General features: G+C 32.5%; 1 long non-coding RNA gene across 1 annotated transcript; it reads left to right on the plus strand.

Moving 5' to 3' along the window:
- Positions 1–1,689: 1,689 nt before the first annotated feature.
- Positions 1,690–6,675, plus strand: LOC136224120 (uncharacterized). The gene is made up of 3 exons (XR_010686294.1): positions 1,690–2,056; positions 2,859–3,015; positions 4,879–6,675. It is a non-coding gene; the product is annotated as an uncharacterized lncRNA (long non-coding RNA).
- Positions 6,676–13,122: the final 6,447 nt, after the last annotated feature.

Raw genomic sequence — 13,122 nt, forward strand, 5'->3', positions numbered from 1 at the left:
TCACATTTTCTTGCACATTTTGCACTATATACTCATCTAACAATGCAATAATAATCTTTATGACTTGTGCCACCAACTCATTAGCATCCCTTTTCCCCATTCCCATTATTTCAAAATAATATAAACACACAAAAAATGGTATCTCTTATGAGGATTTTCATGATATTTATTGTAATCTCTATTCTTTTCTTCAGTGATATTTCACAATCACTTGAAGAACAAAATGTCATTGACAATTATGAATTCTTAACAAATGATCAACAATCTGCTTTTCATAGAAAAGTTGTCCACTTTCTAATTATTCACTGAAGATTTGGATGATCAAATTTCTTTGATTCTTGGTTATCTGACTAAGGGCGGATGGGGTAGGCAAAGATAGCTGCATTTCTATAGGTTCAATTCATCAATGTCGGTATCTCAGTCATAGATTGATGTTGTCCTCCCTTGGCAGATTAAGCAAAGCTTTTTTAGCTATAAGACCCCTGAACAAGAGGTGATGAGATGGAAAAGGTGGGAGTGGCTATCTAGAAAATTTTCCATGGCTGAAAAACCAAGTGAAGAAAATTTTCCTAATTGATTTTCCATGAGAGGAAGCTTCTGTGAATTAATTAAGAACTATATCTAATACCCTAACATATAAAACTTCAAATATAACACAGAACATATAAAACTTCAAATCTACACCATGTACACAACATAGAGTTTAGAAATTGAAATATAAAAGTTCAGAGTTTAGAAAACTTATCAAAGTTTAGACCTTATTATGACTATATTATAATGTTATATCTTATTAATAAATTATAAATTTATATTATTGTAATTAGTTTACCAAACCTTACAAAATATATAACTATATATTATATAATATTTCTCTTTATATAAAGTTAATGTATGAAATATAAATTTATTATTGTTAAACTTTCGGTTATTTCAGTTCGGTCCAATCCAATCCAATTCAATCCGGTTATCGGTCCAGTCCTGCATAAATTTCGGTCCAGTTCGGTCCAGTTCTTTGACAAAAAGTCAACGGTCCAATCCAGTTCGGTTCTCCAAAAAAAGTCAACGGTCCAGTCCAATTCCGGAGTTTTTTCCTCGGATATTCGGTCAGGTCCAGTATCTCCAGGATCCGCGCCCAGCCCTAATTTGGTCAATAGATCAGCTAATTGATTTGCAGACGACCCATAAGTTGTACTTATAAGTACTCGCTCACAAAATGACAATCAATTTCTATATGAATATTTATTTTGTGGTGAAAAGTCATTAATTAAAAAAATTAATATTTATATAAATATTTATTTTGTGCATTATAGTTTAATTTAAAAGTCATTAATATAATTAAATTTATGAATTGACCGAGCAAGAAAAGTTTTACAAAAATCAATTTTTTGTCGTTGTTTGGATGAATTATTTTTTGCAGATATAAACTTAAAATTTGTAGTCATGGATGTAATTAAATCCAACAAATTTAACTAGTAAGGGAATACTAAAATAAACCATTATACCAACCTTTTGTAGTTGCTGTTTTATCAAAATAAAAAATAAAATATTCATTGTTGTTGTAAGCTTATACTCTTAGTCTCATTTTTGCCCTTACAAGCACAATATTATTTTCATATTTGCCAAAAGAATAAATTTGAATATATATTTTTTTCAATTGAATCAATTACTCAAGAATAAAGAATAATCTAACCCTACTTTAAACTTCTCTTCACTCTTTCTCATCAACGCTGCTGTTGATCTCCTCTGTTTTGCTTAATCTGTTTGAGTAGCTTGTCAAAGTAAAAACCCTAAACCAAATTCTTCCCAGTTCCTCCCCAAGTTACCCCAAGTTACCTTTCGTTATCTCTCTCTCGGCAACAAAGGTCATCATCTGATTTCATCCTCCTGGCTCTAATCTAAGATCTAATCAGATTCTTCCCAGTTCCTCCTCTCTAACGGGAACAAAGGCCATCATCTGATTTCGTCCTAAAGAATAAAAACAAGATCTGATAATTTCCATCATCTGATTTGGTACTTCTGGATCTAATCTAAGATCTGTTGTCTTCAAATCATCATGGTATTTGATTCTAACTCACGTTATCAGTTTTCAACTTTTAAATCTTTGTTGTCTTCTGATGTAACTGGAGTTAGCTTAGTTGTCACCGAGTGCTGCTGATGATCTGAATTTTAAATATTTTAAATAGTTTCCATTACTTTAATTACTCATATGTGCTTCTATCCCTTCACTGTATGGTTTTTTATCACTGAGTTTTTGTGTTGGTCACTGATATTTTAATCACTCATTGTTTTTTTTATATTATGATAAATGTCTTCAGTGTTTTGAACTACATGCATGGTTAATGTTCAACTATATTAATATTTTCAATTGTTCTATTTTTTGGTGGATCTAAATTGTTGTTTCAATGCCATACTTTCATGTGACATAAGAAACAAAGTTCCAAGATTCAGACCTTCTTGATACAATAGGTAATAATAAGCACAACATCTGCAAAGATTATTTTTTATCAATAACTTGATAACTATGATACTTACCTATTTTAATTTTCTTCTCCTTTCTTCACATTATGTGAATATTGATATTGTGTGTTCCAAGTTGTTTAATTGTTTTATTTATCCTTCAATATTTCACTTGATTTAAAATGGATTTTATCGGACTTTTGTACCTAGAATAAAAAAACATGACAGTATTATGAGAAATTTTTGTGGATACTTTGCTAGTTTGCTTCAGATACAAATGTTTAGTTTAGTTACTTTTGTTTCCTTTAAATGATAGCGTAAAGAAATGAAGGTTTTAGTTTTTTTTTATTTAAATCAAACCCGATGGAATCAATTATTTTAACTTAATTAATTTTGTGCAGAAAAAACCATGGTGAAGAAATGGGAAGAAGATTCATGTCAAGACGTGAGTGCATCAGCAGATCTTCCAGGCACTAAGAAGAACAAAAAAACATATTTTATCACTTATTGCAGAATGTTGCCGGCGAAAACTATCATGAAGATGATAATAACACATAAGTAAGTTGAGGTTTAAATTACTAATTCCTTGTTCAAATGTGCAAATCAGGAGTCATATTGTTAACATTGCTTGTTTAAGATAAGATGAATATGATAGGATCGATAGGCTAGTGATGAATGGTTCCTTGTTGAACTGAACTGCAAATTCAACATAGGTTGCAATGATCCTATTTATGGGATAAACTATATTCTTTCTATGCTTTTAAGGCTTGGTTTTAAAAGACTTTGTTGAAGATAAGATGAATCTGGTAGGATCATGAGGAAAGGTTCGTTATTGAACTGAACTACAAATTCAGCATAGCTTACAGTGATCCTATTCATGGGCTAAACTATATTTATCCCATGCTTTTAAGGTTTGGTTTTGAAAAACTACTTCCTCCGTTTCATATTAGATGTCGTTTTAGAGAGCTGTATAGAAATTAAGGATATTAGAAAAAACACATTGTGGCCCCTTAGTTATTGACTCCACTATTTATATAAAATGATATGTATAATAAAACAAAAAAAAAGTATGTAGAAAGACGTGTAATATGAAACGGAGGTAGTATCATATTGGAAAGTAGTACATATTGTTGTTGATTTTTCTCTAAGTAGTGCATTATTGTAAGGTAAGACAGCTGAACCTTGATGTGCACCTCATGGTCGTGCTTGTTTTCCTGGCTATGGTACTTTGGTTGTTGATTCTAAGTTGGTTTTAATTCAGGTATACATTATTGTAAGGTAAGACAACTGAACCTTTATGTGCACCTCATGGTCGTGCTTGTTTTCCTGGCTATAGTACTTTGGTTGTTGATTCTAAGTCGGTTTTATTGTATTTAGGCAAATTCCTCAAAATTTGTCAACTTGAGGGTTGAGCTATACAATTAACTAATAGTGATATTTTAATTGTATGATAAGTGGGTTTAAATTAGGTTAATCGTTATTTTTTTCTGTTAGAATTCGTTTATTAGATGTGATAATGATATTTTAATTATGTGTTAAGTCGGTTGAAATTGATACCAACAAAACAATATTAAGCGGTCTTCAATTTCGTCTTCATATACCAGAAATTTTTTATGTATCATCTACGAGATGAATGTCCTTTTCCATTGATAACCCCATTAGAATAAGCAACTTAACCCATTTTTACTAGAGAGGAACAGTCGAGATAAGAATATTGAGCTAGGATGCAGCAAATGGATAGGCCATAATAACTAGTACAACTTTAAAAATGAAGAAAATAACAAGTGTATTAGTTAATGTACTAGTACAACTTTTTTGATATTAAGTGGTATGAATAACTCATGCTTAAGATTGCTGGATTTTGGTAATTGATATTTGATTGTAGATAAATGACAATAAAGCTTTAATGTTAATGTACTAGTACAACTTTAAAAATGAAGAAATACCAAGAGGATAAAGGCATTTTCATATTATTAGAATTTTTTTTAAGACCCTCATTTGTCAAATATAAATATACCTGTTGTTTTTGTGAGTTCATAACAGGTCAGTTCGAAATGATTTGGGACCGCTTATATGGCACTCACCGCCGGTAGCATGGCTATACATACTGCAACAAGTCTAGATAGTGTTTAATCCTATAAGTATAATATAAAGTTATAGGAAATTAAGTTGATTTGTTATTGAAGGATATTCTTTCAATATACAACTTGTTGTCTACCCCCACACCTTACTGATAAAGTATCAAATCTAGTGCCTAATGCACTAATTTTGTTTGAGGTTATCTTCTTTTATTTGGTTTCTTAAACATAGTGCCAACCCAAGTTTTCCAAATACTAGATAGGATATTTGTTGCTTTTCCTTTAGGACTGACTTGACTGCATTTGGTTTGACATCATTCATTTCTTTCCTTCTCGGGCACAGGCACAGGAAATAGCAGCACACCCCGAGACCAAATTGCCTTTAATGGAAGTTGTGGAAGTTGATGGACTGTGGTAAACTAATGGAATTGCTGACATACAGCAAAGTAGAAGAGGCAATCGTAAAGAGAGTGGAGGTAAAAACCTTAACTTTTGGGCAACAGATTACTGTAATTCATGACGGACATGAAGATGAACCAGCATACAAAATAGATCCAAGCTTGGTTGCCAAGCTGTATGGAGACTGGATCGTGCCATGGACCAAAGAAGTTCAAGTTGAGTAACTATTGAGAAGGTTGGATTAATCTTAACAATGGAACTTCATAATCATGTAGAGGATGTGTCGTTAAATAACTAATAGTCAATGGGTTTTTTGTGCTTGTAAATTTGAGATGACGGAGATGTAAGGTCGTTGTGTAAAGACATTACAGAGCAAGTAATCTATAAATATGGGGAATTTCCGGGTGAAAAGATCTGTGACGATATCCTATTCGCGGGCCCATAACAAATTGGTATGAGAGCCTATCGTCATGGGTGATTTTGAGCAGTGGACGACAAAGGTTCCGGATATGGATTGCCGGCTAACCGAATCTGACAAAAAATTCAGTCACCAGTTGCGAGAGTTAAAAGAAGGCATGAAAGGAATCCAATGAATCAAAGACAACATGTCATTACGATGGCCAACACCGTAATTCAAACACCATTCCAAAATATACCCGACATCAGTTTCCCTCTTACAATGGAAAGGAGGATCCTTTAGGCTGGTTGTACCGCTGTGAGCAATTTTTCAGCAATCAAAATACAGACGAAAGAGAGATGGTAGGGTTAGCTGCCTTTCACATGACACGAGAAGCACAATTATGGTACCACCGACTCGAACAAGAGGAGTCCAGACTTATTTGGGCCCAGTTCAAGTCCTATTGTTTGCTGCGTTTTGGACCACCATTGAGCAGCAATCCATTGGGTGAATTAACTAACCTTCGACAAACCGGAACGGTGGAAGAGTACCAAGAACAATTTCAAACCCTTCTGGCGAGGGCTGTGTCCGTGAGGGATGAGCAACAAGTCGACTTCTTTACTACTGGATTATATGAAACCTTAACAATGGATGTGGAGATGCAAAATCCTTCAAATCTGGTTACTACCATGAATTTCGCCAGAGCTTTTGAGGGAAAGTTGTTAATCAACCAAGGATTAAGCATGGGGCAGGCCAATTCTTCATTGGTAGTCCCAAAGGGGCTCAAGTCACCCTCGATTCAAACCGACATCAATGATCAAAAGACTTGTGCGAGTAACACCTTAACAACATCAAACATGAGTAACAACACTCTGCCTCCAATCAAAAGGTTGTCCCAAACTGAAATGACAGACCGGAGGGCTGTGTTTTAATTGCGATGAACTTTACTCACCAAGACATAAATGTAAGAAACTCTTTTGCCTTTTGATGGACGAATTGGAGGATGAAGGAGGATGACAAATATGAATTCCTTCCTAAATTCGAGCTTGCGGACAAGCTCTATTCGAAGAGGGAAGAAATGTTGTGATAGTTGGTTTTATGTTATATTCTTTAGGGTTTTTATTACTTAAGAGTTTTTAATATTTAGGAGTTTTATTATTTTGGGAGTTCCATTTGCTGTAGGATAGGTTTTTTAATGTTATTATAGTTGATGTAGGTCGTATTATTAGCTGGTAGTATTTTGTTAGGACTTCAAATTATTAAGTGGTAGAATCCTATTTGAGGAAAGATACCTAGTGCTGTTAGGATTCTTTCTCTCTCTTAAAATAGGGGGAATTTTATGGAATAAAGGATGGAGAATTTTAAATCAAAAACCAATACAGGGAGTTAAGCGATCTCTTACAAATCGCTACTGCGTTTTTAAAATAGGTTCTACGAAGAACAGGAGCAATAAGGGAAACCGAGGGAATTTCCCGGTGAAAAGACCTGTGACGAGATCCTATGCGCGGGCCCATAACATAGGGTAACTCAGTTGCTGACTGTCTTGCATGTAAAGGGGCTAAAGATACGGGGAACAGTGGTGGGACAACTATCCACCGTTTTGTTCAGAATATATTTTGAATGATTTCAATAGAACTTCATATAGGCGATATTGTTAAGTTTGGTTTTGGACCTGTAGTCCAATTTTTCATTTTTTCATTCTTTATTTTTGTAATTCTTTTCATTTCATTTAATAAAATTTAGGTGTTTGGGGGTTGTGGGTAGGGGCTGGTGCCAACCTAGCTTGGATGAGTTTTGCCTCTCAACCTTGTTGCTCTCTACCTTTACTTAAAAAAAAAAGATAGCCAATGACATCATTTATGAGCTTCGCGTGCTAGCCAAAACAAACCCGGATAACAGGAGATGAAATAATACCTTTACTAGTATGCTACCTACGCTCGGATATAGGTGTAGATATTCCGAATCTACAGGTAATGCTGTAACAAACTTTGCTTTAAAAGGCGTTATCGAGGTGTTACGCTCGGGTGTCACGTGCGAGGCAAAGGCTAAAGCAGCAGCCACCATATTCAGCTTATGTGGTGACCACTCATATCGGAAACGGCTCGGGAGGAAAATACGTGTCATAAAGGGATTGATCCAAAGTCACGTAACATGTGTTCAAGAAAAGGAGGCTTTGATGGGGATTTTAAATTTGACAGGAGACAGAGAAACAGTGGCGAGACTAGTGGAGGGAAGAGTGGTCGAGATGTTGAATGAAGCAATGAATGTGATGCCGAAAGAGACAGTAACGATACTCGAAATAATGGTGAAGAGAGGTGGAATAGTGGCGGTGTCAGCCGCTTATAATGCGATTAGAAAAATAAGCAAAATTTTAAGGGAATGATCAAATGGGGCAAGGGAGAGTGCAATTATGCAACTCTGGTTAGAATGTATAGAAAAATGAGGGTCAGGTTTGGTGGAAAAAATATGGAAAACAGTAAACCTGAAAAACACAAAAGAAATATGAAAATTGTCATAAACACGAAAACAATAAAACACAAAAAGTGGAAAAATCCAAAAATCACAATAAGTAAAAAAATGTTAAAAACAGAAAAATGTGAAAAAAGTCGAATAACACAAAAACGTGCAAAAATAGAAAAACACGAAAACATTAAAAACACAAAAATATGAAAAAATACGTTTATAACGTTTGTTCATATTTTCGTATTTTCCATGTTTTGTCATGTTTTCGTGTTATTCACGTTATTGTGTTTTTTTGCAATTTGTTTTTCGGGTTTTTCCCTTCTTCGTGTTTTGTGTTTTCTCACCTTATCATGTTTTTTACGTTGTTCGTATTTTCATGTTTATCGTGTTTTTAATGTTTTTTCACGTTTTCACGTTTTCACGTTTTCACGTTTTCACGTTCTCACGTTTTCGCGTTTTTTCAAGTTTCTGTAATTTTTTCATATGTTTTCGTTTTTTCATGTTTTTCGATTTTTTGCGTTATGTTTTGTGCGTTTTTTACATTTTTTGTATTTTTTCGTGATATTCAGGTTTTTGCGTTTTTCATATTTTTGCGTTTTTTGGGTTTTGGTTTTTTTCGCGATTGCTCACGTTTTCTTGTTATTAACGTTTTTTCATGTTGTCGTTTTTTTTCGTTTTCTCACCTTTTCGTTTTTTAGTGTTCTTCATTTTCATGTTTATCGCGTTTTTCACGTTTTTGTGTTTTTTTTTTGGGTTTGTTCATGTTTTTCGCGTTTTTTTATGTTGTGTTTTTTATTTTTTAACGTTTGTGTTTTTCATATTTTGTGTGTTTTCATATTTTTTGCACTTATAACGTTTTTCCCATTTTTTCATATTTTTTAGGATATAAATTATGGATTTGCAAAAAGAAATTGGTTAGATGGTAATTTTGGAAATAAATAATGATATTGATTTAGAAATAGTCTATTACTAGGTTAAATCAAAGAATCCATATTCCTTAATAGTTATTCCGCATATAAAAGTTGAACAAAATGTTGGAATATGAATGCTTAAGGAATATCTATTCTATTCCCTCCCTATTGTATGAACCAAAGGAGCCCTAAATGTTTTAGACATATGACAAAAAAAACTGGTGATTTACTTTTATATAGCATATTTAGTTTTTATCATTTTAAAAAAATCTTTATAATTTGGTCAGTAATACATGAAATATTTTAGACATAATTAATATTTGGAGGGTTTGAAGTGGCAGTTAAAAATGAATCAAACCACTTTTCTATTTTTTTGATAATGTATGACTAAATTTGATCGTACTTGGAAAATTTAAGGTTAAGTTTGCCCCATTTAATACGTTAAAGCTAAATCTTACATTTTCTTAAATCGTAAGCACTAAATTTAGTTTTATCCATTAAGAAAATAGACTCATGCTTTTTATTAAATTATTGTTAAAACAATATTATAAAGATTTGAAAAATATAATTGAAGACTTTAACTTCACTCAAAAATTTATTAATTGGAATGTTCAAGTTTATATTAGAACTCGCACCATTTTATATAATATACTACTTTACCTTTTTTTTGAAACTCCGTGAAGAATTTATGTAATAGTCACTCAACTACATAAATATAGCTGAATTGGTTTACCATCCTCTTGGAAATCAAGTCATTTAATCGGTAGCTTGTTTGGCCGGTAAATATATACATTGATATTAATCTGGAAATTTAGTTTTTTCTTATTAAAGTTCATGAATATCAATGTTGATTTGAAATGTCCACTGAAAAACACAAATACTAACTAATATCAACGTTGTGAAATATGCACCGAATAATAACAAAATATTGACATATTTTTCATATTTTAGCAGTAATGGTAAGAAGATCATATAAAATAGAATATATATAGGACTTAAGTAACAAACGGATTTTGTTTCTTTTCTAGCAACATAATGATTTAGTTTCCTTTTCTAAATAATTATAGTAGTATAAAAAGAAGGTAGTAGAAAAGAAATTGATATCCATATAGACATTTAAGTATAATTAACAGTGAAAAATGAAGGTGTTTGGAATATTTATTCTAATATCAATTATGATGGTTTTGAGTCCAAAGGTTGTGATGGGTGAAATAGTCCCCACTTCTGTGTGCTGCAACAGCGATGGACCAAGTTGCTCAGATCATTCGGATTGCATAACCTATTGTTCTGAATGCACAAGAGGTGGATTTTGCAAGCCTGTCCCACAGCCTTACTGTCAGTGTTATTGTTGATCAATTCAACAATCATCTATGTAATCTTGCATTACCTATGTGTTTCATCTTTTATTATTACCCTATGAAATAAAGATTCCCACTTCTTATGATGTTTTTGGGGTTGTTTTATCTTGTGAATTTGTTTTATTTTATTTTTTAAATAATATTAGGGTTCCAATGTTTTAAAGGTTTTTGAGCATGTTAGCCTAATTGAAATATTCATAACCTTGTTTTTCTACTCCCAGCTTTCACTAAAAAATATGATATTTTTAATATATTTATGTTTGGGTTTATTAGTCCCCTCCTTTTTACCTAACACACTGTTTAGTCCCTCTATTTTGAAAAACAGATCCCTATTTTTTGCCAATATTAACTCTTTGGTCATTTTGTCCATTTTTTTTAGATTTTTAACCGTTATATTTGATATAAACAGACAGACTAAAAATAACAAAGCAACATGGTCATCTTGTATCTACTACGGCTGCCATGAGATCTAATATATATACTGTTAAAAATCTAAAAAAACAAGACAGAATGACCAAATGGTTAATATTGATAAAAGATATGACCTTATGATTTGTTTTTCAAAATATGGGACTAAACAATATGTTAGGTAAAAATACGTGGATTAATAAATTATTTACCCTTTATATTTTCATCAGATATGTTATTTCTAATTATGAATTTATTTTCAGATAAAAAAACACAATCCATAATAACCCAATATATATATTTTGGTACACTTGGTCAGATTCTATATAAGAGAGACACTTGGTCGGATTCTATATAAGAGAGAGACTGGATGCCCAAGACACATTTCTAGACAGCAGCGGAACTGCTACCTTTAAACAGTAGTAACGCATTGGTAGATTAGATATAGATGTGTTAATATTTTATTCTTTTTTAGTTTAATAACAATTTCATTCATATTTGATAACTTGCTAGATTCGATTTGATGATCTTCGTCGCGGTTACCTGCAAAACAGAACCGGAGACAGGATCTCCGGGAAAACTCTCTGACGATCAAGTCAGTTTTATGGGAAGGTTGGTAAATTGATACTGGTATTGTGGGGAAAAGATGTGTACGTACCTCCCCATTTGCTTCTATGTCCTTTTTATAAGTGTTCCTAGGTAACCGCCGGGGGCGGTTACTCTTTTCAGGCCACGTCCCTTACGTGGCTACAAACGTGGTCTCGTTTGTTTTGAGTGGGAGGTTTAATGCTCCGTTTAGGATTTCGGGGCGGTTACTTGTTTTACCCGCTTCCTTTATTCGGAGCCCGTTTGATCTTGAACCATGGGCCTAAGTATAGGTTGGGCCCGTGTTTATGATTCGGCTCGGTTTGGTTTCACGGATCATCAATATTCAATTAATGTCCAAATAGATTTTATCAATGTCCAAATTCAATGAACCAAATCATGTGAGGAATCCAATTCCAATCAAAAACCAATTAAGTACTTATTATATATTTTCTCAAAAATAAAAAAACTTGTTATACATTTATTCTTTTTAATAAGCAGCCAGAATGATAACATGAAATTGCAAATCAAATTTGCAAATGAGAAATCTTCTACGAAATAAAAGAAGGTTCAATTGGCAAAAGCAAGGAAAATGTAAGGCAATCATTACTACAAGAAAAAGAGGTTTTAGTGACCAAAATTTAATATAGGTATAATATCCACTCATTAAAACTATGGTTTCTTTACATTTAGTGAGTGGAAAATACACAACCCTATTGTTAGTGATTAAAACATAATTTTGCTCAATTTTAGCAAAATTTCGCTCATTATTTCATATACCAAAAAAACCAGTCATTGGAAAAAAAATGATCAGTTTCTGTTCTACTATCCATTCTGTTTCTTGTTGGTACTCATATTAGTTTCTAGTTTCTTGTGCATATGCTAAAAGTTCAGATTGATTATTTGTGTATTCAAAATCTAATTAGCTTAACTTTTTGGTTCAATTGATTTCATAACATTGTAATATTCATAATATTTTGATCTATATAAATAAAATGATTTGAATTACAGGTTGCAGTATATCTAGGAAATGTCCTGGCATTATATATGTCCAAGCCATAGGGCTTCCTTTTCAATTGAATTTGGTGCGATTTAAGATATTTTAATTTATTTGAGATTTGAATATATCTAATTTAGAGCAGCTCCCTTCAATCCAAATAACTCAATATAAATATTAATAATGAGAGATTTTTAATCATTGTAAATATTTCTAATGAGTGGAATTTTTAATCATTATAAATACTTTTAGTAAGCATATTTATAATCATTATAAATACTTTTCATTAATGTATTTTTAATCATTATACATGGTTTTTAATAAGGGTTACTATCCACTCATTGTAAGTTAATAATAAGCCGAATTATTCCGCTCATTAATACTTTTAGTAAGAGGGTTTTCCTTAAGGGGAAAATTCCGCTCGTTAAAAGCTTTTAATGAGTGGAATTAGACTTTTAATGATGGGATATCCTATCATTAAATCCTGTTTTTCTTATAGTGATTGATGCTTCTACTGATTGAGTAAAATGCAACCAAAGGGAAGTGGATGTCTTTAAATCCTAGAAAGTTTTATTCTTTGTTCTTCATGTGTTGATATTGAGGGTTAGACTGTGTTTTACGTGTTTAGTACAATTGAGATGTTTCATTATTTTTTCTTCTTAAATGCTGGATTTTTTAGTCTGTGTTGCTTAGTGCTTGAAAATTCGGTTGTTTTATCAAGGATTTATGAGTCTTTGTTGTAAAGTTTTTTTCTTTTATCAAGGATTTATGGGTCTTTGTTGTTTATTTTTTTTTTTTTGAACTTTTTTATAAGGGTTTATTTTTGAAACTTAATTACTAAATTTGTGGATAGGCAATCAGCCCCTTTGGATGTAATTTCCTTGACCTGTCACAACTGTCGCGGTTATGGGCACATCTCCAAACAGTGTCCATCCCCAAAGCTCAACCGCAATACTCGTAACCAAATCAGACCCTCATCCCATTTCGCTGCCACATCCAATCCTTCTACCAATGAATGGCTTGTTGATTCTGGAGCGACTCACCATTTAACTGCGGACTTAGAGAACCT

The sequence above is a fragment of the Euphorbia lathyris genome, chromosome 3, assembly GCF_963576675.1.
Source record: "Euphorbia lathyris chromosome 3, ddEupLath1.1, whole genome shotgun sequence".
NCBI lineage: Eukaryota > Viridiplantae > Streptophyta > Magnoliopsida > Malpighiales > Euphorbiaceae > Euphorbia > Euphorbia lathyris.